This window comes from Perognathus longimembris, chromosome 16, assembly GCF_023159225.1.
Source record: "Perognathus longimembris pacificus isolate PPM17 chromosome 16, ASM2315922v1, whole genome shotgun sequence".
Classification (NCBI taxonomy): domain Eukaryota; kingdom Metazoa; phylum Chordata; class Mammalia; order Rodentia; family Heteromyidae; genus Perognathus; species Perognathus longimembris.
In genome coordinates, this window is record NC_063176.1 from 43,804,734 (window position 1) to 43,830,859 (window position 26,126).

Here is a 26,126-nt window from a genome sequence, read left to right on the forward strand (position 1 = left end):
CCTTTAGATATAGCAACTTACAGATAGTAACCCTAACTCTAACAAATCCCCTTTCCATGTAGTCTGTATTGTTTTCAAGATAAAAATTGAACTCATTTATGTAGGTCAAAGATATTTGTCTTGTGACATGAATTTAACTTTTGAATATTTGCTAAAATATTCTATATCAATATTTTATTATGCTAAAATAACATTTTCTAAAATGCACGTATTTGTCACTAATTGGTGCCAAAGTTACAAATGTGTGTATAAATATATATACATTATATACATGTATATACAAATATATATGTGCATGTAAGTTAGGGTATATGTATATGTACTTGTAAATATTGTAATTATTATGCCTAGTTAATTATTGTTTATTCTTTAATAATAGCTCGATTATATTCACTTTTAAATTTCCAACTTTTATATGCTTTTCCCAATTTTACTTTATTACAATTTTAGTTTCCTTGTTGCTTGATTATATTTAAGTTTAATTCTTTTATTGTATATATTTGAAATGGTGGATTATTTGGGAGAATGCACTCTTTGTTATGTTGTATAGGCCAAATATGCAGATAATTCCTGGTCCTTTACAGATTCTTCCATTGTTTTAATTTGTTAATAATGATTCAGTATATGAGAGCTAATACAAAGCACTGAAATTTGAAGGAGCCCCTCAAAGATTATGTGTTGGAATCCTTTTACTTTTGATGTGGAGGAATTGGGAGATTGGCCCCTAGGAAGTGATTGGCTCATATTCGGCCCTCATTGTTAGATGAATGTTTAATTTTCAGGAGTGTGTGGTTCATCTCTCTCTTTCTTTCTACAAGTCCCTTTCTTCCATAAAATATATTCCATCATATTATAGCCCAGCAATACCTCACCATTGGTACTACTCAGTCTTGTGTCTCTTTGTCTCAAGGATAAGCCAAATAAATTTCTGTGAAAAATAAATTACTGATCTTGCTTATTCTCTTATGGTATAGACAAAAAGGCTAAGACACATCACATTAATTCAAAGCCTATGATTAAAATTCAGATGAATCAAGCTAATAGGTTTTTTGCCATACTAATTAAAAACAATAGAATATTTTAAAATATAGAAGAGGATTAACTAGAACTCATACTCATAGGGAAGATATTTTGAAATGTTATCACACTAAATTAGGATAATTATTAATATAAATCATGTGTCTTATCCCCTCAAAAAATGAAGCACTTCTATCTACCACTGTAAAAATATAATATTTACTGATATTCAAAGAGCTTCAAGATATAAAATGAAATTAGGAACTTGATTTTGTGCTTTATTTACCTCAGGACTACTAGCAAAAATTAAGCATCAACTTAATAACCATAACATGGTAATACCTAATTGTTGTAGAGTATAAGAGAAGGATCATTTAACAAGTAAATAACACATAAACACGTTCAGTGTAATTTACAATCTTAACACAAATTTTCTGTAGACAAAGAGACAGAAAATTTCTATTATAGTTTTGATCACAAAGTCCTTAAAATAATTAAAGAAAAATATATACCATAGGTAACAATAATTGGAAACGTCATAAAAACATTAAGAATATACCAGCTCAGATATTTTTGGATATAATGATTATATAATGAACTAAACCCGAATTTTTTTTTTATTTTTATTTTTATTTTTTTTTTTTTTTGCCAGTCCTGGGCCTTGGACTCAGGGCCTGAGCACTGTCCCTGGCTTTGTTTTGCTCAAGGCTAGCACTCTGCCACTTGAGCCACAGCGCCACTTCTGGCCATTTTCTATATATGTGGTGCTGGGGAATCGAACCCAGGGCTTCATGTATACAAGGCAAGCACTCTTGCCACTAGGCCATATTCCCAGCCCCGAACTTAAATAATTTAAAATGAATATCATTATATGATGTACTCTGGGGCATATGTACCTGGTTTTGGACATAAACTCAGTATTTGAAATAATGAACTAGCTCTTTGTTTATCATATTCTTAAACTATCCTCAGCATCATGCTAGATTTTTTATTATGATGTCTGAGTATACAAGGACTGTCCCAGTTGCTGCCATTCTGAACTATCTGGGAGAAAAAGAGGAACATTTACTCCTATTTGTTTCTACGATTATTTTTCCTAGGAAAATATATTTTCAGTAGTTCCTCAGGAGTGATTACCATAATTACCATTTGCAAAGATGTCTGCAACAAAAGCATAAAGACTGAGAATGAGAGCATGTGATATTTCAGTCACTCTACAGGAAAGTGAGCTAGATCACAATCTATGTATTTCCTATGATACAATTAGAGTTACTTCATTTCCCATGCTTCCTTGTCTAAAATTCAGTCTTATTAATGAAAACAGTTTATTTTATTTGGATTAATATACTTAATATTTCAATAAATTTTCTATTGGGACATGAAAGAATAAAGGAAAGAGAAAATGAAATGGAAAGAAGAAAGGAAGGAAGGAAAGAAGGAAAGAAGCAAAGAAGGAAGGAAGGAAGGTAATTTAAATATAGAAGATTTTCTGTTTTGTCCATCCTATGTCAGTACAATGAAATATATCAGAGAAAGGCCTAATAGCCAATATATACAATGAGCTACCAAACCTAATAAGCCAATCGCTAAATGGGAAAGGGAACTAAGAGTGACTTCTCAGAGGTAAGAATGGCAAAGAAACACATGAGGAAATACTCATCATCCTCGGACATATAGAAAATGGAAATAGAGAAAACTGAGATTCCATCTCACTTCAGTTAAATTGCCAACATTGTGAATTCAAACAACAAATGTTCGTCTATGATACAATTACAGATACTCCACTTTCTATGTTTCCCTCTCTAAAATGCAGTATTGTTAATGATTTGGGATGTGGGGAAAAAGTAAACTACTGTGCTGGTAGAGGGAATGTAAACTAGAACAACCACTCTGGACAGCAGTCTGGAGGTTCTTCACAAAAGTAAACATAGATCTTCCCTGTGACTCAACTACCCATCATGAGCCAGGATATGATAAGGAAACCTGCACATCCATACTCATTGCTGCACTGTTCACAATAACCCAGATGGAAACAGCCCAGATGCCCCACATTAGATGAGTGAATCCAAAAAAAACGTAGTGCTTATACACAATGGAATTTTACACAGCCGTTAGAAAATAATAAAATAATGTCACGTGCAAATGGATGGAACTAGAACAAATCACATAAAGTGAGGTAAGCCAAGATCAGAGAGGCAAACAGCACACGTTCTCTCTGACATACAGAAGTTAGATCTAAAATATAATGGGTTATGACAAATTATACAGGATTCTAGATACTGCACACAGTGAGACCAAAAGAGAATACTCTTTAAGAGAAAAACACAGTGACACAATGCCTATATGACTCTATATTAATATAAAACTAGAATTTTATATAATATATATATATTTAAAATTACATATATACATTGAGATGAACTCCAAGATATGGAAACAAGAGAATTCTCTTTTTTCTTTTAATTTTTTTTATTTAAAATTTAAAAATTTGATGGTTCTGTCTTCTTTTCCTTATGTATGTTATATTCAAGTGTACATCTTCAGGAGTGTTAGGGAGAAAGTACAAAACTCGAGGAAAAAAGCATGAACAAAGTACAGCAGTGAAACTCACGATACACTAGTGATGTATACAACTTGTGGGTGGAGATGGAAGGGAAGGACTGAGAGAGTATGAGGGAACAGAAGACACTGTGTGCAAGAAAATGTACTCATTACCTGACTCATAAATGTAGTCCCATTATATATCACTTCTATAATAACAATAGAGTAATTTTTAAAAGCCCAGAAAGAAAAAAAATGATGAACACAATTCAGCAATATTAGAATATAAAATAATCTGCTGTTCATTGCATCATGTTTTGCAATCTTATCTTGACTCTGAGGTGTTTCTCTAAATGTCAGGCTACTGTTTCTTTCTCTGTAGGTCAATATATTTCCTCATACTGTGAATGTGCATTTTACTATTTTTGATGTCATTGTATGGGCATTTTTAAATTTTATGTAACAGTAATAACTTCTTCATAAAATTTAATTGGTATTCTACAAATCATGTAATCATATAGATTGTGATTAATTTTATTCCTTATACATTTGAAACCTTAATGGATAGAAGCTAGTTGAATAATGAGAATAAGATGGTAGAATTGAAAATTGAATTTGGTATCAGAGATTTAATGGTGAGCACCAAAGTTAAATACATATCATGTGTGGAGTCACACACATTCTATAATGCTTCTTCACCATCATAGGGCTGAGCACTGATGAGCAATGCATTTGCTTATTTCCAGATTGCCTGTCCTTCCCTTATTGGTTTTTCATATTTCTATTACCATTCAATCTATCCACTGACATATAATTGCTCTGTTGCTAGTATACATCATGATTTCTGTTTTCATTGGACTTTTATTAATGTAATAGGTACAAGAATCAACCAATCTCCAAACAAAGCCCCTAAAATAAAAGATAAATACCATAGAGATGGTAAGGAAGGTGTAGGAAGATCAATTAGCTAATAAATAAAGCAGAATGTTTACTAGTTTAGCAACATTTCAGCTGGTATGTATAATACTTGCATAATCATATTCCAAGACTCTGATTCCATAATTTATCTGTAGTATCTACTGTCAAAATGTTAAATTTGGCATTTTCCCCGACTATTTGAAGTTTCTGGACACCTTCCCATTGAATTGCTATGACAATGAGTTGTATCATGTAGCTATTGTGCTGCCTCACTCTGAAATCCCAGTAGTAGAAATTGATTCACAGGCCTTCACAAAAGATTTGGACTTGATCAATTTATCAGCAGTACTCAGTGTTTCTATAATGTGAATAACACAGGTACAGCTATGTTACTAGCGTATTAGGGTGCCCCCTTCAAGAGGCACATTTAGTTTGTAAGTCTGGAGGGTCTTGATTTTGTACTTGCTAATTTTTTCTCTTTTTATTAGCATGTCTGAGTGTACAAGAAGGATTTTACTATGGCATGTTTATACATGTGTATAATGTGCTTTGATAATATCCCCCGCCTGAGTACCCCATTTCCTGTTGGTCTCTTTATTCTTCCCACATAGTTGTGTTTCCACTTACAGATTAAAAATTAATGAAACAATCTCTATTTCTCATTGGAGAGAAAACACAGCAGTATTTTTCTTTCTGAGTCTCTGTCTACCTTGCTTAACATGATGATTTCAAGTGGTATCCATTGTCCTGCAAACCCATAATTCCTTTATTCCTCTTTTACACTAATGTTCTACTGTATGTACATATGACGTTTTCCTTATCCACACATCAGTTGATGATGGACACCCACACTGATTCCACAGTTTGATGATTGTGAATAATATGGTGGTCAACAGAGGTGGGCATGTATAAAATCTATATGGGAAGCCAATCTACATTCATTTGGGTATACAACCAAGAGTCTCTTTTCATGTGTACAGGTTGTCCATGTACAATATTTAAAACTATAAAACATTTATTATTTCATGTCCTAATTTAGATTGAAATATAAACCTCTTATGTGTGAGAGATGAAAAGAAATTGTCAAAAAAAAACACCAAACAACAATTTAGAGGAGCAAAGTATTAAAATCTCAGTAACCATTATTCCCACCCTTGTAAGAAAAATCTGAATAGGTTTTCTATGGTATTATACTGTGTATGCTAAGACTCCTCAGACAACTGAAGTCACTAATCAAATCGCCAGTCAGAATCCTGGAGGAACAGGAAAAATCTAGAAAGTCACAGGTGATATCTCCATGCCTGGAACAACAACAACAAGAGCAAGAACAAGTTGCATCCATAAACTAAAAGGAACAATTAAACTGTAAGTTTGAAGAACTTTGATAGAACCTTAGTGAAGAGTTGTGTGAAAGTCAGAATCTCCTAAAAACCACAAATTGGTAAAGGATACATTCAAGTACCAGTAAGTTCTCACAGTAAATAAGATCCATTTTTCAAAACTGTTATATGGGGAAGATATAAAATAGTCAATGTGAAATGAGATTAGAGTATTTTATTTATAAATTGTATTCTTCATGGGTAAAGTAGATTTGACCTGAATCTTGACTGTTCTTAGAAAATGCCGTTGTCCCATTGTTAGCTACAATCAGCTTTCTTATCTTATAACAGAAACTTAAAAGCCATTTCTGCTAGGCCCATGAATTAACTAGAAGCAGAAAAAAAAAAAGACTTCTCCATTATGTACCTGGGTCCTTTACACTGAAACATGCTCTCCTGTAGTCCCTTTAGAACTATCTTGGAAAGTAGGATAGAGCAGGCCACCTACAAACTCTTCTCAACAGGCTAAAGAAAAAAAAAATCATCATATAATCAACATCAATTTATAAAACCCAGAAGTGACTTGTGATAAAAATTCTCAGCTACAGTAGAAAGGCCTTTTCTCTACATGATAAAGAACTTCTACAACAAACATTATACGTAATGTAGAGAGACTGTGAACTTTCTCCCTGAGATCAATAACATGAATAATCTTTCTTTCATAGCTCACATCTTAAGGAAGTCCTTTGATAAAATACATGGTATAGAAATTTGAAGAAACAATTTTACAGTTCTTTCTTCAAAATTTCTGAAAGCCATAAGCAACCAAATTGTCTTTCAATGTGTAAAAAGATAAACTATGGGCACATTCGTACAACAAAATACTCAATGACAGAAATGAAGTGAGAACAATAACCGTAAAAGAAGGCTTGATATGTCTAAGTCAGAGGATCCAGTCTTTTAGGATTTCAACCTTTTTTTAATTTCTTTATTGCCAAAGTAATGTACAGAGGAGTTATAGTTCCATACATAAGGCAGTGAGTACATTTCTTTGTTTTTAGATTTAACAAACACATTTTATTTTGTAAGTTTCATAATAAAATGTAACAAAAATATCACTGATTTTTTCTTGCATTTGTATATTTTTTCTTCTTTATTGTCAAAGTGAAGTACAGAGCAGTTACAGTTTCATATGTAAGGTAAGTACATTTTTTTTTGCCAGTCCTGGGGCTCCACAGCGCCACTTCTGGCCGTTTTCTGTATATGTGGTGCTAGGGAATTGAACCCAGGGCTTCATGTATAGGAGGTAAGCACTCTTTGCCACTAGGCCATATCCCCAGCCCCGGTAAGTACATTTCTTATCCAACTTGTTACCTCCTGCCTGATTCCCACCCTCTCCCCTCCCCCTTCCCATGGGTTGTACAATTGGTTTACACCATATAGTTTTGTAAGTATTGCTATTGCATTGGTTTGTCTTTTTATCCTTTGTTTCTCAATTTTGGCATTCCCTTTCCCTTACCTAGTTCCAATATTATGTATACACAATATCCAGGGTACTAAATTCAGTTACAGTGATATCAGGGGGTAAAATCACAGGAAAGAAATACAAACGAAAAAGAGCATAATTTCACATGGTATGTTGAAAATAACGACAACAATGATATACCACTTGTTTCCATAACTTGGAGTTCATTTCACTTAGAATGTGTACTAAATATTCCCAATGAGGGAGACTTTGGATTTCAAACATTTTGTAAGAGATAAAAGACATTTTTTTTTTCAGAGTTGAGGACCAAACTCAGGAACTTGCACTTGCTAAGCAATTACACTTCCACTGAGCTAAATCCTCAACTCCACAAATGATATTTTTGAAAAGTCAAATATATAGTAACAAGGTAAATGATGGCCAGGACATAGCTAGAGGGAAACAGAATGTATATATTTTGTTTCTTGTTTGTTTGTTTTAGGGCAATAAAAGTATTCTGTGTGTTACAGAATGGGCAAAGAGTTGTTTAAACTAAGCCACTTCCAAAACAAATGGAAACCATAAAACTATAGCCAAGATGAACTGCACAAAATCACTACACTTAAATTGATGTGGGTATTGAATTTGGTTATGTAAGTGAACAATTCTGCTGTTGCTCTTCCTGCAGAATCTAACGGTAAAATTAAGCAAATATATGACAGATATTGGAAGACAAGAAGTTTATTAGTGTAGTGAGAATTTTCAGATAAAGAAGCAAAGAAAGCAAGGGTAATACTGACTGAAGTTGGAAACCAAGCATAGGTTTCTATCTAACCTAATATAGATAGAGGTGATTATAAAATATTTAGAAATATATGTCAATTTATTTAATGTTGAAATATAAACTGCCTAGCTAAAATGTGGAATAAGATTAACTTTTATCATCACATTGCTTAAATTCTAGTTGTAAAAGTTCAAAATATTATGCTCTACCCACTTTTCAGTTGAAAAGTACTTAAAAAGAAATACCAGCATAATTCTAATGGATACACTTAGAACCTAGATCATCTTAATCTGATAATCATTGGAGAAGATACTGATTCTAAAATTTGAGCAAGTAAACAAACACATAAACAAGTTACCTAGACCTTGTCTACAGAATATATTCCTGTTTACATATCAAACAGATACAAAATCCAAATGAAAGAATTTGTAAGAGCCAAATTTGGAGCAATCTGAGCAGCAAAAGTAAATGAAGTAGTAAAAATCCAAGGTATAAAATGGATATATATGACTTCACACTAATATAAACAAAAGATTTAATGGGTGAACGTATTGAGAACAAGAGAAAAAAATTCCGATATGAAAGAATTGAGAGGGACTGGGAATATGTCCTAGTGGCAAGAGAGCTTGCCTCGTATACATGAAGTCCTGGGTTCAATTCCCTAGCACCACATATACAGAAAACGGCCAGAAGTGGCGCTGTGGCTCAAGTGGAAGAGTGCTAGCCTTGAAGAAGAAGAAGAAGAAGAAGAAGAAGAAGAAGAAGAAGAAGAAGAAGAAGAAGAAGAAGAAGAAGAAGAAGAAGAGAAGAGGAAGAGGAAGAGGAAGAGAAGAGAAGAAAGAAGAAAAGAAAAAGAAGAAAAAGAACAGCAGCAGCCAAAAAATAAATAAATAAAAAGAATTGAGGATAATTTATGCCAACGTTGTTCCTTGAATGAGAGGAAATAGAAATATGAGTGTCTGTCTGTTGAGTAACTGTAGACTTTTACTTCCCCAAAACTTAAAGTGATGGTAACAGGTACCTGCAAAGTGCTACCCCAGGCAATCAAGGGCAGCAGAAACACTGGTAAATCTGGTTGAAAAAATGCACTGGTATTTTTTTTTATAGAAATGATATTTGATTCTTTGATAATTTTCTCCAATGGTAAAATTTCACTGGAAAAATATTGGCTAACTTCCAATAGAAGTACATTTCACAAATACCTGAGCAGAAATCCTTGAAGCTGTCAAAGATATCAAAGTCAAGAAAATATTGAGCATTTCAGAGTCTGAGAAAGATATAAAGAGGCATAACAATTAAGTAGTATTCTAGAGAGAAACCTGAATTAGAAATTTTTGTTTTGTTTGTTGTGTGCAGGCGCTATCCATGAACATTTTTGCTGAAGGCTACTGCTCTACCACTTCGAGCTCTGCCTGTTTCTGGTTTTCTAATGGTTAACTGGAGATAAGCATCTCATGGACTTTCCTCCACAATTCTCATATCTAAGTCTCATGAGTAGTTGGGAGTAAGACATGAGTGCTCAGCACTGAGTCTTTTAGTATAATATATGTAAGATCATAATCCAGTAGTTACGAGACCTATGTTTGTATTTATATGCATATACATATACATACCATACAATTTTCTCATTAATTTTTCTCTAACTATATAACTATTTTTAAAAGTCTTTTCCATATAGCTTTGAAATGCAAGACAGGAAAAAAAAATTCATACCATGGCTCAAAGGTATGAATGTGTAATTATGTTTCTGGCTTCAGTAACTTTTCACTTCACTAGAGCAACTGCTAACAATTATAGCTTTTTTGCTTCCTGCCCAGATCTCAATCTAGAAAAGGACACTATAACTTGTTTGCATATGTCAAACAGAAGTTAATGAATTCCTTAGGTGGGTGACTTAGTAGAAGCTTTAAGATGTCTTCTAGGGAACTTCTAGACATTTGAACAATTTAAGCTTCATTCCAGTGCTTTTGAAATGTAGCATTTTCAAATAATTTGAGATTTTTGGCTTTTAGTTTTTCTTCCCCCTCACCTCCCACCCCAGTTACAATTCTGTTTTCTGGAAGGTGTTTTTGTTAGTCACATAATTCTTGAAGCATTGTGTTTTTATTTAAAAGTGAATGGCTAAGTGATGAAGTTAAGGCACAACGCATTTCAAAGGATTTGGTAATTAGGAAGAATTTTTTTTTAAGTTTTTATTATAAAACTGATGTACATAGAGGTTACAGTTTCATACTTTAGGCATTGGATACATTTCTTGTACTGTTTGTTACCTTGTCCCTCATACCCCCCTCCCTCCCCCCCTTTTCCTTCCCCCCCCCCCCCAGGTGTTCAGTTCACTTACACCAAACAGTTTTGCAAGTATTGCTTTTGTAGTTGTTTCTCTTTTTTTACCCTGTGTCTCTCAAATTTGGTATTGCCTTTGAATTTAGGAAGAAATATTTAAAGGACCAAATATTATAAAGTTTTTCTATTAAATACGAGTCTCTGGTAAGCATACGCTTGTCTGATGAAAGATTAAATTATTCTGTTGAAATGTTCTAAATGTTGAAGAAAAGAAATAATCATAAAAATTTTCAGTAAATTTTCAAAATAGGGCTGGGAATATGGCCTAGTGGCAAGAGTGCTTGCCTCCTATACATGAAGTCCTGGGTTCAATTCTTCAGCACCACATGTATAGAAAAGGCCAGAAGTGGCGCTGTGGCTCACATGGCAGAGTGCGGAGCAAAAAGAAGCCAGGGACAGTGCTCAGGCCCTGAGTTAAAGCCCCAGGACTGGCAAAAAAAAAAAGTAAATGTTCAAAATATTTGATGCTACTCAGAAGTACTTCTATGCTTATTTAAAACTTGGAATCATTGAAACCTAGGGTTTAAGCAGTTTTCAAAATAAATAACTATTGACTATTAATTTCAGAAAAAACATTTAATATTACCTATACTTTATTGCACTTTTATTGTGCTCCTTATCAAACACTGCTTTTCATTTATTTTTTATACTGTAATAAGGCCTCCACATGAAGCATTTCATATCCAGGCAGCCAAAATTATTACTCCTATTTGTTGACAAAAACATTGTAATTTGTGCTACTTAGAAAAAGCAAGTGCTTGAAGAAGAAACTAAGTTTCTTCAGTGGTTCTTTTACAGGCATTGTTTTTCTCTCAATATCTACCTGCCATCCAGAGTACTGTATACTCATTTTCAAGGTGAGATATGAATCTTACAAGCATATATGTATATACCTATACATATATAGTCTCTATACATGCTTTTTTAAACGTACATATATGTATATGTGTGTGTTTGTGTGAGGTTCATCATAAAAAGAGAAAAAATTAACTATTAAATACAATGTGAAATGTGTGCTTAAATAATGAAGAAAATCTTTCAAATGGTAAAAATAAATCATCTATGCTTCTAATAGTGGTTAGAAAATCAAAAACATTTGATAATACTTATAGAAGTCAAATAATAGATGCGAACAAAAGTATATCAAATAGTCATACTGTATATTATTACCATCTAACAAAATTCAGCCCAGTCATATTTCTGATATACAAAACTAAAAAAAAATTACAGAACAAAATGAATTTAAGAGAGAAAAGTAACTTCTCAAGTATTAATAAAACTACTTGGCTGACTACTATTGAACAGACTCACAAATCAATCTCTTTTACTAACGTGCAAAATTTAAAGAGCAGATAAAGGAAGAAATTGAGTCAAGTGAACAGAGCAGGGATTCTGAGTAATCTGACTATATAGAGTGAATTAGAATAACATTAGATTTCAGCCCAGCTGGACTAGGGATTTCATATGAGACACTGAAGAAGTAATAATGAAAAGTGCTTTGGACTGTTGATATACTTTGAAAGCAACTTATTTGACATTTTTAAAGCATTTTAAATACTCTTGTAGCCATACATAAATAATTATGAAGAACAAAAGATTGTGGTAAATATCTACTTTTAGAAATGACTTTGTATAGGCACTTTTTTGGCTTATTATTTTGTTATATTTTTTTCAAATTTTTATTATCAAACTGATGTACAGAGAGGTTACAGTTTCATACGTTAGGCATTTGGATACATTTCTTGTACTGTTTTCTATGAAGCCTTTGATAAACAAGAGAAAAGTTAGTAGTCTATTTACCACAGTACGTGTAAGAGGTGTAATTGAAGCATGATAAAAGAAAAAAAAGGTCATAGAAATCACTCTTAGATATTTCAAATGGTTGATTATCCCCACTCCCTAATAAGCTGGTTAGCCAAATAGTTTTGAATGAAGTAATTGAACTGAGAAAGCGATGAAGGAAAATGAGTTCAATGGAGCTAGGAAATGAGATCCACAGGAGAGAACTAATTTCTGACTGGCGTTAATGGGAATAGTGGCATGCATTTAGAACTATTGAGGAAGATAAAGTGGAAGAGGAGCATATCTACCAGAATCATTGGGTATGGAAGAACAAGAGAGGGCAATAAGGACTGCTTCTCTCTCTTGGAATTGGCTGAAATACTTGACAATCAGCACAAATTACAATGAGGAGAGGAAAGAAATGGAGAGTGGATATGAAAGAAACAATATCAGTACTAAAGGGAGGATTTGTAAACAATAAGTAGATCAATACAAAGATTTCTTATGATTAGTGATGATATATGATTTTAAATGTTACAGTTTTAATTAAATTAATGATATATGATATTTTAATTAAATTATAATTTAATCATGTATGATATAATTAAAATTCTTAATCATATAAATACTTAGAGTTTGATGAATAATAAATATTTAAGTATATAATTTATTCAAATCACATTCATGAAATTAATTTTGAAGTGACCTTAAAACAAATATACATATATACAATTTGATCATCTAATTCTATAAATCCTACAGAATTTGCAATATTCCCCAATTAAACTACCTGCTATGGAAGAAAGCAGCAGGGTAGGAACCAGTGGTGTCACCGTAGAAAGGAAAGTGAATGAAATGGACTGCCACAAACAGTATGACATGGAAAGACTGTGCTCACCACAAATACATTAAATCAATGTACTATCTCACACATTATACAAAAGATCAATTCATGTATATTTAAATCTGAAATGAGGAGAGCAAATATCAAAACTTTTTGAGGACATGAGTTTTGTGATCCTTTACTATTGCTGAAATAATTTCTTCAACACTGAATAGGTTAAAAAAAAAAGAAAAATGTTTTATCACTCATTGTTCATGACAACTGGGAAGTTTTAACTGAGCTTTCCACGGTTTGATAATCTGAACTGATTTTTCTCTCATCTTTGATCAAGTAATGAATCAACTAGAAATGATCTGATTTTTTTCTGCTGGAATGAGAGTGTTGAGTGAATCATGTGTTCCATACCATCTAGTAGATAAACATAGAGATGTTCATGTTTCTAAGGTTGTTTTTTGAGAGCAAGCACAAACATTTGCAAGACTGAGACTCAGAGATACAATACCATAAGTTATCCACAATGGTATTGGGACCAGCACAGCACACAAACCTATAAGGAAGCAAGGAGTAGTGAAATGACCTCTTTGTATGTAGAATAAAGAAGCTGTAAGTTTATATTGTGTTACTGAAGAAAGAGCAGAAAGGTAAACCACAGAGAGCAGGTAGTTCTAATAAACTAGCAAATCCAGGGCTGGGAATATGGCCTAGTGGTAGAGTGCTTGCCTCGTAAACTAGCAATCCATTGCTATAGAATATTATATTTGATATTGTAGTAGTCATAGAACAATTACATGGACAAAAAATCATGAAGTTAGACACATACAGAGAGGGGAATTTGACACATGAAAAGGGCAGGCTTTTCAATAAAACAGACCTTAAAAAGTTTGGCTATAAATATGGGAAAATGTTTTTAAAAAGGAATCTGCTTCTTACCAAACACAGAAATCAATACAAAAATTTCTCAAGCCAGTATTATAGTGGTAACAGACTTTTGAAACCACAGAGCTGAACATTTCATGTACAATAAACTACATGAGTTACAAGAAAAATTAGAAAGACACACAGTAATTGTGAAAAATAGGTATGCTTCCTAGACAACTCAAGTAGATTCAAGACTGTTAAGAATACAGAGAACACAACCAAAATACTCAATAAAGTAACAGTAATAAGTCCTGAAAGCTGTATTTATTATACACTTACACAGATAATAGAGAATGCATCCTATTTAAGTGATAGCAGTTGAAAATTTACTGTAATTAACCAGATATATAAGAGCAGAAATATAAAGATAATTAATTTTGCTTTAAGTTTAAATAAATTTGAAGATTAAATAACTACTCTTAATAATAGACAATGACTTCAAAACACAATGCAATAACATTTTAATCAATTTCACACATTCTATCTGAGTAATTAGAAACATATGAGCACAGATGAAAGACTACTATATTTCTTTGGTTCTAGCAAAAGTATATAAAGAAATTTCAAATTAAAGAATATGATAAATATGACTAGGATCATATTTAGGAGGTAACTAATGAAGTATTAAAAGAAAGAATCATAGAAATGAACACTTGATGTAGAAAGGAAAATAAATGTATCACATATGAAACATTTTATTTAACTGAAATTGATATTGCAAGTTTTATTTCTTAAATGCTCAAATGCTTTGTTTCTGATATAGTTCTAGAAATCTACTTCCCAAAGAGACAATGGTTTATTTAATAATGTAGTCAGCATACAACTTTTAATTACATCTTTCCTCAAGATGATATGAAAGTTCTCTAAGTCCCCAAACAGCATAAAAAGAGCTATAGAAATAATCTATAAACAATAATTCATTTTTATCTACATGAAAAATGTAAACACTATAAATCCCAGAATATTTTATCAAGGTTCAACTTACACATTAATGTAGCTTTCAAGTTGAAGGCTTGTACACTAACATATCAATGAAGCTACTTCTAATTACATGTCATCCATAAGTAAATATATGCTACTATTCAAAAATGTAGAATCATTCCAAAATTTATTTTTTCACCAACTTAAGTTTAGCTTCATAAAATATCCCTATAATCATGTTTCTTTAAAATTTATAAGAAGCAGGACTTAAAACCTCAAAGGTCAACAAATGCCACACAAATGTAAATGATTTGGAAAATCAGAATGTGGAGTCTGAAGAAAGAAGGGAGTAACATTACAAAAAAAGGATATGTACTTGACACTACAAAATTTGCTGAGAACAAATGCAGTTCAAGATTTTATATCAGTGTTTTCAAGAGAAGACAAATTTGGTGATTTTTATTTTATGGTAATGGGGTTTGAGCTTAGGGCTTCGTATTTGGTTTTTGTTTATTTTTTATCAACAGTCGAGGACTGTTTAGTAAGGAGCAGCGAGGGGCACAAACCTTCCTGTGGGATTGGAGGTCGTGCGGGAGGGTGAATTTGGGACAAGGCTTATATGGGGTCTGAGCAAGGAGGCATGTTATTGAAAGTGCCACTAGGTCTTAGGAAGTTGGGGCCCACAAAGGGTTGTTCACAGCTGGGCCTAGGTGAGATGTCCTGCCTGCATATCAAAGCAGGCTCCCATGTTGAGGTTTCTGCCTGGTGTCTGTATGGGCCTGAGGCAATAGGGTGGGGGTCAATCCTTCATACTCCATCTTTGGATACATAGAAAGAATGGACCTAGAGGGGAATGGCAAGTCCTTCATATTCCATCTTTGGATACATGAAAAGAATCGGCTCTGAGGGGAGCAACAAGGAGAACAAGGCAGATTCCCATCATTTGAAACCCTGAAGGAGTATTAAAAAGTTGAGGGACATCGTGATCTTTCCTCGCTACTTCCTGCTGACATGGGGGCATCCAGGAGTCACTGGGGCTGGGGTCTTCAGGGTGCAGGTCCGTGCTGGGCAGGGAAGGGCAGCGTCCGGTTGCCTGCAGTGCCTTGACATGCTCCCCCATAGTGTCCTGAGTGAGGGCTGTTATCCTGTTAAAGACAAACTTGAAAAAGGTGAGATCAGGCAAAAGGCTGACAAGGTGGCAGGACTAGTTGGTAATGACATAGGAAAACAAACCCTGGGCAAATTTGGAGCATAATCCCAGTTTGTCCTATTGCCAGAAAAGAGGAATTTCCATATAACTGTGACCCTCTTACTCTTCCCCATGGTTCCTGGTTATCTGGACTGGCCTGACTGTCCAGGTGCTTGCTGGGATGGGTCAGTAGGCATTTCTTTGAACTCAAGGACTGGGCACTATCCCTTTGTATTTGTTTTTAAGTAGGTTCTCTACCTTTTGAGCTATTTCCTTAGATATTTTGGTCTGGATTATGTTTTGAGATAGGATTTCATCTTATGCTCATTTTTGCTCCCCTGCTTTGTGGGGCCTACTACCACACCCAGCCATTAGCCATTAGTCCTGATGAAGTCTTGTAATCCTTTTTTCCTTTTTGCAATTTTTTCCCCCAAGATAAACTCAAAGTTCCAGCTTATATATAACTGGGATTTGAGAACTGAGCCGTCCCACCTAGAAAACTGTAGTGCTTTTTATATTAAGTCTTTTGTCTATAAATGGCAAAAATAAATCAACTCATTTTCCAGTCACTAATAAGTTTAACAGTTCAACAATATTTAACTTCTATATCAGAGCAAGATATTATCTTTTGCCTTGTGTTGTTATTTTTTTCTCCTCAAGTGTCCCCACATTTTCACCAACTTGACCAAGCAACAGATTCCCCTTTCTCTAGTAACAATGCTTTCAAATCTAGTTATGTTCTCCAGTCACCTAGATTCAGACAGACAGTTTACTTTTCTTTCCTGAAGTATCTTTAAGTATCTTTGTTCAAGATATGAAACACAATGGCTTTGCCTTCGGTTGGCATTGCTTCCTGAATCTTTAATAGAACAAGTAGGAATATGTAGGTTTCACAGTGAAGGAATATACAGGAGTGAGGAGGTAATTTCTTCCCCAGTCTTCTAAATTTTTGAGCCTGAGAGTTTACAAAGAAAGAGAAAGAGGGTTGCCCTTTTTCATTCCCTTTTTGGTGCTCATCTAGATCATCTATGTGAGCTGACCTTTAACCTTACACGGGTAGGTTTCATGGGAACTGGCAGGCTGAACTTTGCCACTACACATGGCAGGAATAAATTTCTTTCATTTTACCTTAATCACTTGGGCATTCTTTCTACCCATATATACATATACTCACTTGTAAAATTTTCAAGAGCCATCATCCCTTGGACCAATTACCATGGGCCAATAGTGAGATGGAACTTCATGACAGTAGTCGAACCTCATAAGGATAAGAATGTGGCAAAACAAACCTACTCACTCTATGGAAGTCCAGGAGTAGAGAAAGAGAACAGGGATGATATATAGTACCCTAAAAATGTGGCCCCAGTACTGTGTCCCCCAACCACCCCTCATTATCTACAGTTCCCACCATCTCTGAAGAGTTCATTCAATTATGACCCCATCAGTCAATTAACCCATTAATTAGATCAGATATATGATCCAATTATTTCCAAGAAGCTTGTTAGCTGGCAACTCAGCCTTTAGCACATGACCTTTGAAGCTCTTGTCATAACAGACTATATAACTATTTTTCAAGATGGAATAAAGTTGGAATACTGCCTGTATGTCACAAAGAAATATATTTTACTTTTATGATTTCTATCTAAAAGGAGAATGGAGAAGAGGTGTTCTGACATTAGTTAATCTTTTGATTTATATATTTCAGTGCTATAGTTATTTTTTATTTCACCCTCTAATTTAAAACCCTATTAAAATTCAGTCCATCATTGTGTTTTGTAGAAAAATATTATTGAAGCAAACAAATCACACAGTAACAACAAAATCTCTCTGCCTTTGAGTTTGCTCTATTTTTTCCTGGGATTTGGGTAAAGGGCATTGTGTTTGCTACATTGGATACATGTCACTGAGACAGACTTTCATTGCCTTCAAATTTTAGACGTTTTACAAAGGGAGCACATGTATTCTATTTCTTTAGGAAGTAGTATGAGGTAAAGGATTTATATGCTCCATAGCCATTGTGCAGTCTGTGTGAATTCCACACGACCAGGTCAGATTCCTCTGAGTTCTTTAAGGCAATGTTCTCCGTCATTAGAACTCTGAAAAAAAAAATAGGTTCTGGAAGAAGAGAACAACTAAAAATGAGGTTAAATGTGCCTGATGAATAAGTAGAAGATGATCTATTCAAAATTCAAATTACTCAAAAGTGAAATATTCATCACGGATTTGAATCTCCTTCAAATCCCTGTGAAAGAAGATATTTGACAAAGTATGTGTATTATTTGGGGGAAAAATGAAAATCTTAGAGAACTTACAGAGCTGTATCAGCTCAAGTATATTTAAGGCAGAAATAATGACTTGTCATTATATACTTTAAATCATATTTGTATTGGCCAATAATGAATTTTGTCTTTATAATTAAAAATAAAAAATAAAGTTCATGGGGAATTAACTTGCCTTTGAATTAACACAACTTAATTTCTTCCTGAAGTTTTTTTCATACAGCTAATATTTGATGTTCTCTAGGTTTGATTCTAAGTTTTATCCTTTGGTATCTTTCTAATATGAAGAAAATTTTATTAGATTTATGACACAGGTTGTAGCTAACAAGTATGAGCACTGAAAATTACTACAGTTTGTAAAAATTTCCTTGCTACCAACAATTTGGTTTACTTTACAGATAAACTTGATAATGACCTTTGCCACAGGCTTAGGTCTGTAGAAATGTGTAGTCAAAATACTTAATAGAATTTTTACTTCTGCCATTACCAGTTAATTTAGGTAATTTATTGAAAGTGTTGTAACATGGATTCAATACATATCTGTATATGTTCCCTTTTCAGCATGACCAAAATATTCTATTAAGCATTATAATATTCTTTTATGCTTATTTATTACCTCATATTATTCTGTTATTGACGTCATGACTTTTCAAGAGTGCACATTTCTCACAAATATGAATGGAACATATGTCCTTTGAGCAAAGCAATATTACAAGCAATCAGCAGGCCTATGTAATCCTTACATCTCATACAAATATGCTTATCCAAACACTCACCACAAAATTCAAATATACAAATCACTAGGAAAATTAAGTGTGTTCTGAAATATTCATAAAATCAAAGTCTATTGTAATATTAAGGTGTAATTTCCTTTGGAAATTAGTCTAAAGTTTTGAGTAAACAAGGCTCAATTTAACTCAATAAACAAAAAAAACTTGAAACAGATGAGTTTAAAGGTTCATCTTATACCACGTGGATGTCACACAGCACAAATGACTACAATAATACTAAGCAATCCATGTATATAAAGAAAATAATAAGGCCCCAAATCTTCTAACAAAAGCTAATAACATTAGCCAATGACATAAGCTGATTTTAAAAGAAAAATAAATATAAAAATATCACCCAATGATTTCTTACCACTGGTGAATTTTGTAATAGGAAATATTTATATAGTTATTGAAAGCTTTATCTATCTTTTATTAGACTAATAATGGGCACATACATGTGTGTATGTATATATATAGTTATATATATGAAAAATATTTGTTACTAGGTTTTGATATGCAGATGTTAACATAGCAGAAATTTTTATACTTGTTTTCCATTCAGAAACTCCTGGAAAGACTTTATAAATTATTTTTCAATGACCCATCTATGTCCATTTGAGGAGAATCTCAAGATGGTGGCTGAGCAGGGATACAGGGAAAGTCTCCCTAGATGATTCTGAAGTTTGGTAACCACTGGTCTATCAGGGCAAAGCGCTATCTTGGGAAGAAGTAAATGAGTAGGACACAGCACTGCTGGTCTCTTCTGTAAAGTAATTCTTCCGAATCCAGAATGGAGTATTTTCTCCCAAAGACTTCAAGAACTTCACTCCAAAGTATAATACAGAATAAAGCACTTTTCTGGTCTTTAATACCCTTAATACTCTCTTCAGCACATACTCTATATAATCAGAGTTGTTAAGAGAAGAGAAACAGGGAGAGAGTAGCAAGCAAAGTTTCAAATGTAGTTATTCCATCTGAACTTTGTTATTCAGAACACAAGCAAAATTGTGATTTGGCAAACACAGAGGAGACCTTCGCATAGGAGTTGGTTCTATTGGTGTACTTCAAAAGATAAATCAGTCTTCCCATTCCAGACTGCTTTATTTACCACCTTAAAATAATTATCTTTAGAATGAGTAGATTGGATTACAAAATCAGAATTTATGGATCTAAACACATGGAAATATATGAATAAAACAGTAGAAGATAAACTGAATATTTAAAGAGATATTATTAAAGTTATCCTGTTGTCAAATGAAGGAAGAGAATATTTGGTTATCAGAAAATGAGTCCTATTGGCTCTTTGAGTACATTATGAATTTTATGGTACAGGTATTGGAGGCTTGAACTCATGAACTTATGCTCTCATTCTCACCAGCTTTCTTGCTAACTATTAGCACTCTACTACTTGAGCCACACCTCCACATAAATTCTTTTGAGTTATTTTGTCATTTTTTGCCTTACCTATAGAGATTTATTAAAACTAAAGAATCTTGATGGTTGTAAAGTGCCATAGAAAATGAAGCATAATTGTTATCATACTGTATAATTTTCAGTGAATTTTTGCTTGGGCCTTTAATAATGTAAAGCAAAGCTGATTAGACTCAACAATGAGAAAACCAGTGTCATAAGGGTCCATATGATGAGTAACAACAGCTCTTAATGCTATATTTTCAGTATGCAATGAAGATAAGAGATTCATGTGCATGATGTTGCACAGAAATTGTGACGCTCAAGAACTGCTTCCAAAATAGTAAAATAATGCACTGACCTGGAAACATTTGGGCAGCTACATAAAATATTAATTATGACACTACCATATTATCTGGAACTTCCACTCCTGGAAATCTTTTAGAATATAATGAACTCTCATGTCCATGTGAAATCTTGGACACAATGATTACCTTGGCTATGCCCAGTTCTCAAGACTCAAGCAGCTGAGATCAGGAAGAACACTGTTCAACGTTAGCTTATGTCAAAAGTCAGTAGGACCCCATCTCAACCAATAAGAAGTGTGGTGCCACATACTTACTATCTTCATGACACAGAAAACATAAATATAAAGATTGCAGTCCATGTCAGCCCAGGAGAAAAAAAAGCAAGTTCTAATAGAAAAAAATAATGAGAGCATAAAGGGCTAAGATCATGGCTTAATTAAAAGATTGCCTGCCTAGCAAGCAGAAGGCTTGAATTAAACGCTAATATGCACATGTGACAAAAAGAAACAATCGTGGCAATATGTAAATAAAGGTAAATGTGAAATAACCTAAATATCCATCATTTTGTTAGCCGGCAAATAAATGATTCATACAATGGGATCTATACAATGACAAATTGATTGGCAGCAAAAAAGAATAAAGTGCTGTTGAATGAATGTTTAAATAAATTATAGTAAAGAAAAAAATGTGACACCTAAATGTCTAGAATGAGCAAGTCTTTGGATATAGAAAATAGATTATATAAATTAGTAAATAGACAATTAACTATCTGAAACTGGATATTACTTGCCTTCCTCTTCTAAAAGCCCAATTCCTTCTACATTGAATTCTTCAACTTACATTTATCCCAGGTGCCACTCCTTTAAATATATTATCATCTCAAACTAAAGCAATAGTTTTAATTTTGGTTTGTTTTATGTTTAACTGTGAACAAGTTAGGATATAGTTATGAACTTCAACCTAAGCTTTGTGTAGTTTGGTTATCTCTACTTCTTTACTTTCTAGAGTGAGAAGAGATTCCAAGAGAACCTTTTCTGTTCTCTGTTTCAGTCCTAGTATTAATCCAAGGAATCTAGATTCCATTTACTGAGGAAGACTATTAGACACCAATACCTGGTAGTAGAAGTAATTCAAATCTCACACTATGAAGTGGCAAATGCTTTGGGTATTTCTTGAAGTGTATTAAGTAAAAAATACAATAAAGTATGAGTTGGATTACTCCAATTAGAGAAATGTACCTAGGTTTATTTTTTGCACTACCATTTCACTATTGTTCTACCCCAGGATACATTTTCTTAAAGATGATCATTAACTTTGGAACTTCATTGGAAATGAATCTTTTTCAGAGAAAATTGTGCTTGCTTCTGCCAGTTACCTGGAGGCTCTGCCACTGTGGCATCACTTTAAATTAAAATATTCTTTTGAGGTTTCTCTGACAATATAGGTTTGAATTTTTCTGCAAAGACAGAGGATGCCCATGGTTATGAATTCTCAGTGGAAATATATAACTTTCCCTTCTCCTTCTCCTGTGCCAGCTCAGAGATAGGAGTGTCTCTGTGTCTCACTGTTCACAGCAGGATTTCTTTCCACACCCCACTTTACATTGCAGGTAGAGCCTTTGAATTTTCTATGAAATTCTACACAGTGGATGTATTTAACATTTTGTCTCCTACCCAAAAACTCTAAACTCATGAAATGTCTGACTCAAGATGTGGAAGAAACTAACAAAAGTTAAGGCACTTTTGGCATTAGTGTTCTCATAACATATACTCACAGTTTCATCTTTCCATTGATTATGAGTCTTAAATACATTCAGGGATGAATTTTCATTACCTTTTTAAATTATGCACGATATGATTATTTTAGCCTGTGGAAGACTTTTAGCTCTCTACCATACTAGGCTATGAAAACATAGGGTACATAAACAACTGCTTATTCTTTAAAAACAGATTTTTGTGTTATTTTTAAGTTTAAAAAAGTAGAATTTATTTTTCAATTTTAAATTCCAAAAAATGTGCAAGACTTTTCAACTTTAAGGTCTTGAGTTTTGAGAGGGAAAAATACTTGTTCTGGAAACAAGAAACAACTTAAATCTTGAATTTCTTATCTTTCAAAAGTATACTATGGTGATGAGCAAATGATGTCCAGAAATCTATTTCTCACAATTGCCATAGTATATAAGGATTGCAAAGGTAACTCTTCTCACAAAAAAAGAAAAGAAATAAGGATTAGTTTGGAAGGGGCAGCTGAGGAAGTATGGTAAAGTAGAAAAGGGTCATTTACCTAGAAGGGTTATTTACTATGAAGTAATTGTACAAAGAGTTTACAATTCCATAAGTCAGATTATGAGTACAATGTATCATATTCACTTTCTATTATATTATTTTTTCTATTATTTTTCCCCTTTTCTCCTCTCCCATACCTAACCTCAGCTATTTAGTTAAATTTTTATATAATCTATATTGAATATAATGACTGCATTTGTTAGCTCTTCTCTCCATTACAGTGGTTCCCACTTTGCTCTCCTGGCCCAAATACATTTCTGCTCTGGGGATTCATTTTGTTAAACAGTTTTGTTTTGGCTTTTTTTGCCAGTCATGGGACTTGAACTCAGGGCATGAGAACTGAGTACTGTTCCTGGCTTCTATTTTTTTTTTTTTGGCCATCCTGGGCCTAGGACTCAGGGCCTGAGCACTGTCCCTGGCTAGTTTTTGCTCAAGGCTAGCACTCTGCCACTTGAGCCACAGCGCCACTTCTGGCCACTTTCTATATATGTGGTGCTAGGGAATTGAACCCTGGGCTTCATGTATAGGAGACAAGCACTCTTGCCACTAGGCCATATTCCCACCCCTCATTAATCAATTTACTAGTTGTTCAGAGCAGTTGCACCTTTGGACCAATTACGTGTGTGTATGTGTGTGTGTGTTTGTGTGTGCAAGAAGCCCTTTGTATGTTATGTATGTTTGTATTTAGATATGATTTCTATCTATGAAAGAAAACATGCTAAGGCACATATTTTAATTCCAAGTCATTCCATATGTTTTCTCCATGGCAGAATACAAATGCATAATATTAAGATACTTCATTCATACCTTTTTAGCCAACAGAAAAGATAGTTTTTGTAACCATTTCCTGCTCATCATTAGCAGAATAAATCAACACATTTTACCTGATACATTGAGTATTTAAAGCTTGTGCTTAAAAGCTGCCTCAAGCACATGACTTTACTAATATTTTGAGCAGTAACACATGTAAGATGTATTTTTTTCATTATTTTAACTGGCTGTAAAATCATATAGAGATTCTTGAAATAATAAAAGGTACAATGCTTTGTTAAAGAGCAATTTGCAACTCAAAAAGCAACAGATTATTGAGGATATAAAACTCTTTCTTGTGAACCAAGTTAATAATAGTGATATATATCTGATTTCATAAATCTCAGTGCCCACACATTTATATTTACATTTATTTTAATAAAAATTAATTATAAAGATCTGAATATTTTATTTGGAAAACATTTCATTTGTTTTTCCTCTATGAATTTCATTAAAGCTTATTCCCATATGTAATTTGAATCCTAGAATCAATGCTTTGAAATATAAAGCAGCTGTTGACAGAAAATTCTGCTCATGCCATAGGGTTACAAAATGGGAGGTATTATCCATCTACTCACTTTTGTAGTGACTGACCTACTTAATGGTCCTGAACAGCGATTCTTCACAACTTAAAATCATGAAACCACTAACCTAACACAAACACAAAGCATGAACTGCATCTCAATCCATTAAAAAAAAAGTCATCTAATGTTGCAGAGTTCATTTCCTCACTCTTCTATTTCATACAAATGGCTTCCCAACAATAAGTGTGAGAATTACTCCTAACAAGAGCTGTGCAACTTCACGATAACTTTTCCCACAGTTCTGTTTAGGCGTATTTAACAGGGTTCCTCTCACAATCATCTGATAAATATTACATTCTCTCCTTACTCTATTACTTTACTTTCTCTTACTCTAAAGCTATACCATAATGAAATAAGTTGTAACTTGAGGTTCATTTGTAGTGGCTGAGGATTAAACATGAGTTGTAAATGGCTGCAGGTTTTGTTATAAAGGTTGTGTTCTTCAGAATTCCCTTAATTGTGGCCAAACAATCAAGGAACAACTTAAAGGAGGAAGTATTTGTTGTGGTTTATGTTTCAGAAGTGTTCATGCATCTTGGTGGGGAGGGCTTAAGGGAGCAGAGCCCATGCACTCATGGTAGCAGGAGGCATAGAGGAATGGCCCTTGCTGGCTAGCTAGCTGCTTCTTTCTCTCTCCTTCCATTCAGCTTGACAGAATACGGAATGGTGCCCTTCACAATCAAGAGTGGACATTTTCCCCTTAGCTAACCTTTATGGAAATAATCTTATAGACACATGCTTCACTAATCTAGATGCTTCTGAATCTGATATATTTGACATTCAAGATTATCCTGTTCCAGGCTCTTCTTTTCTCTTGCTAAAACAAGTTGTTATACACCATTTTTATACAATATCCTGCATGTCTTTCTATTGTTGGCATATTTGTATGTTGTGATTAGAGACTTTCAGTATTGACATTTATTTATTTTTTATTTATTTATTTATTTTTTTTTTGGCCAGTCCTGGGCCTTGGACTCAGGGCCTGAGCACTGTCCCTGGCTTCTTCCCGCTCAAGGCTAGCACTCTGCCACTTGAGCCACAGCGCAGCTTCTGGCCGTTTTCTGTATATGTGGTGCTGGGGAATCGAACCTAGGGCCTCGTGTATCCGAGGCAGGCACTCTTGCCACTAGGCCATATCCCCAGCCCAATTGACATTTATTTTAGTTCACTCTACTTCGTTAGTTTTATGAAGTCTCTATAAACAAACTTATTTGTGATTTCTGACTATGTATCAAAGAAGAAAGCTGGTAAAGAAATGAGTTTTAATCTCATATCTTCAAAGTATAGCACAAACTCTAGATTTCAAAATGTGGAATGCCAAAAATCATACTAATCAGTTTTTGAGGGGTTGTTGTTTCAAGTAATGCTAAAATTCAAGGGTGCTATTTCTTTAAATGTCTGAATCTTAGCATTTTTACCACAGTTTTTGATGTCATTCTATTACATTTTTTTTTTGAGGTAGTTTATTTGGAATTCTCCAGAGGAACATATCTCCAGGCACATCACATTTTATAATGAAAGTCAATAAGAAAATCAATTTCAATACATAGGAATTTGATTTATAGGCAACTGTTCAGAAACCTATCCATTCAGCAAAATGAGTTATCCCTCAATGTTCGAATATGTAAAATCTCACCCA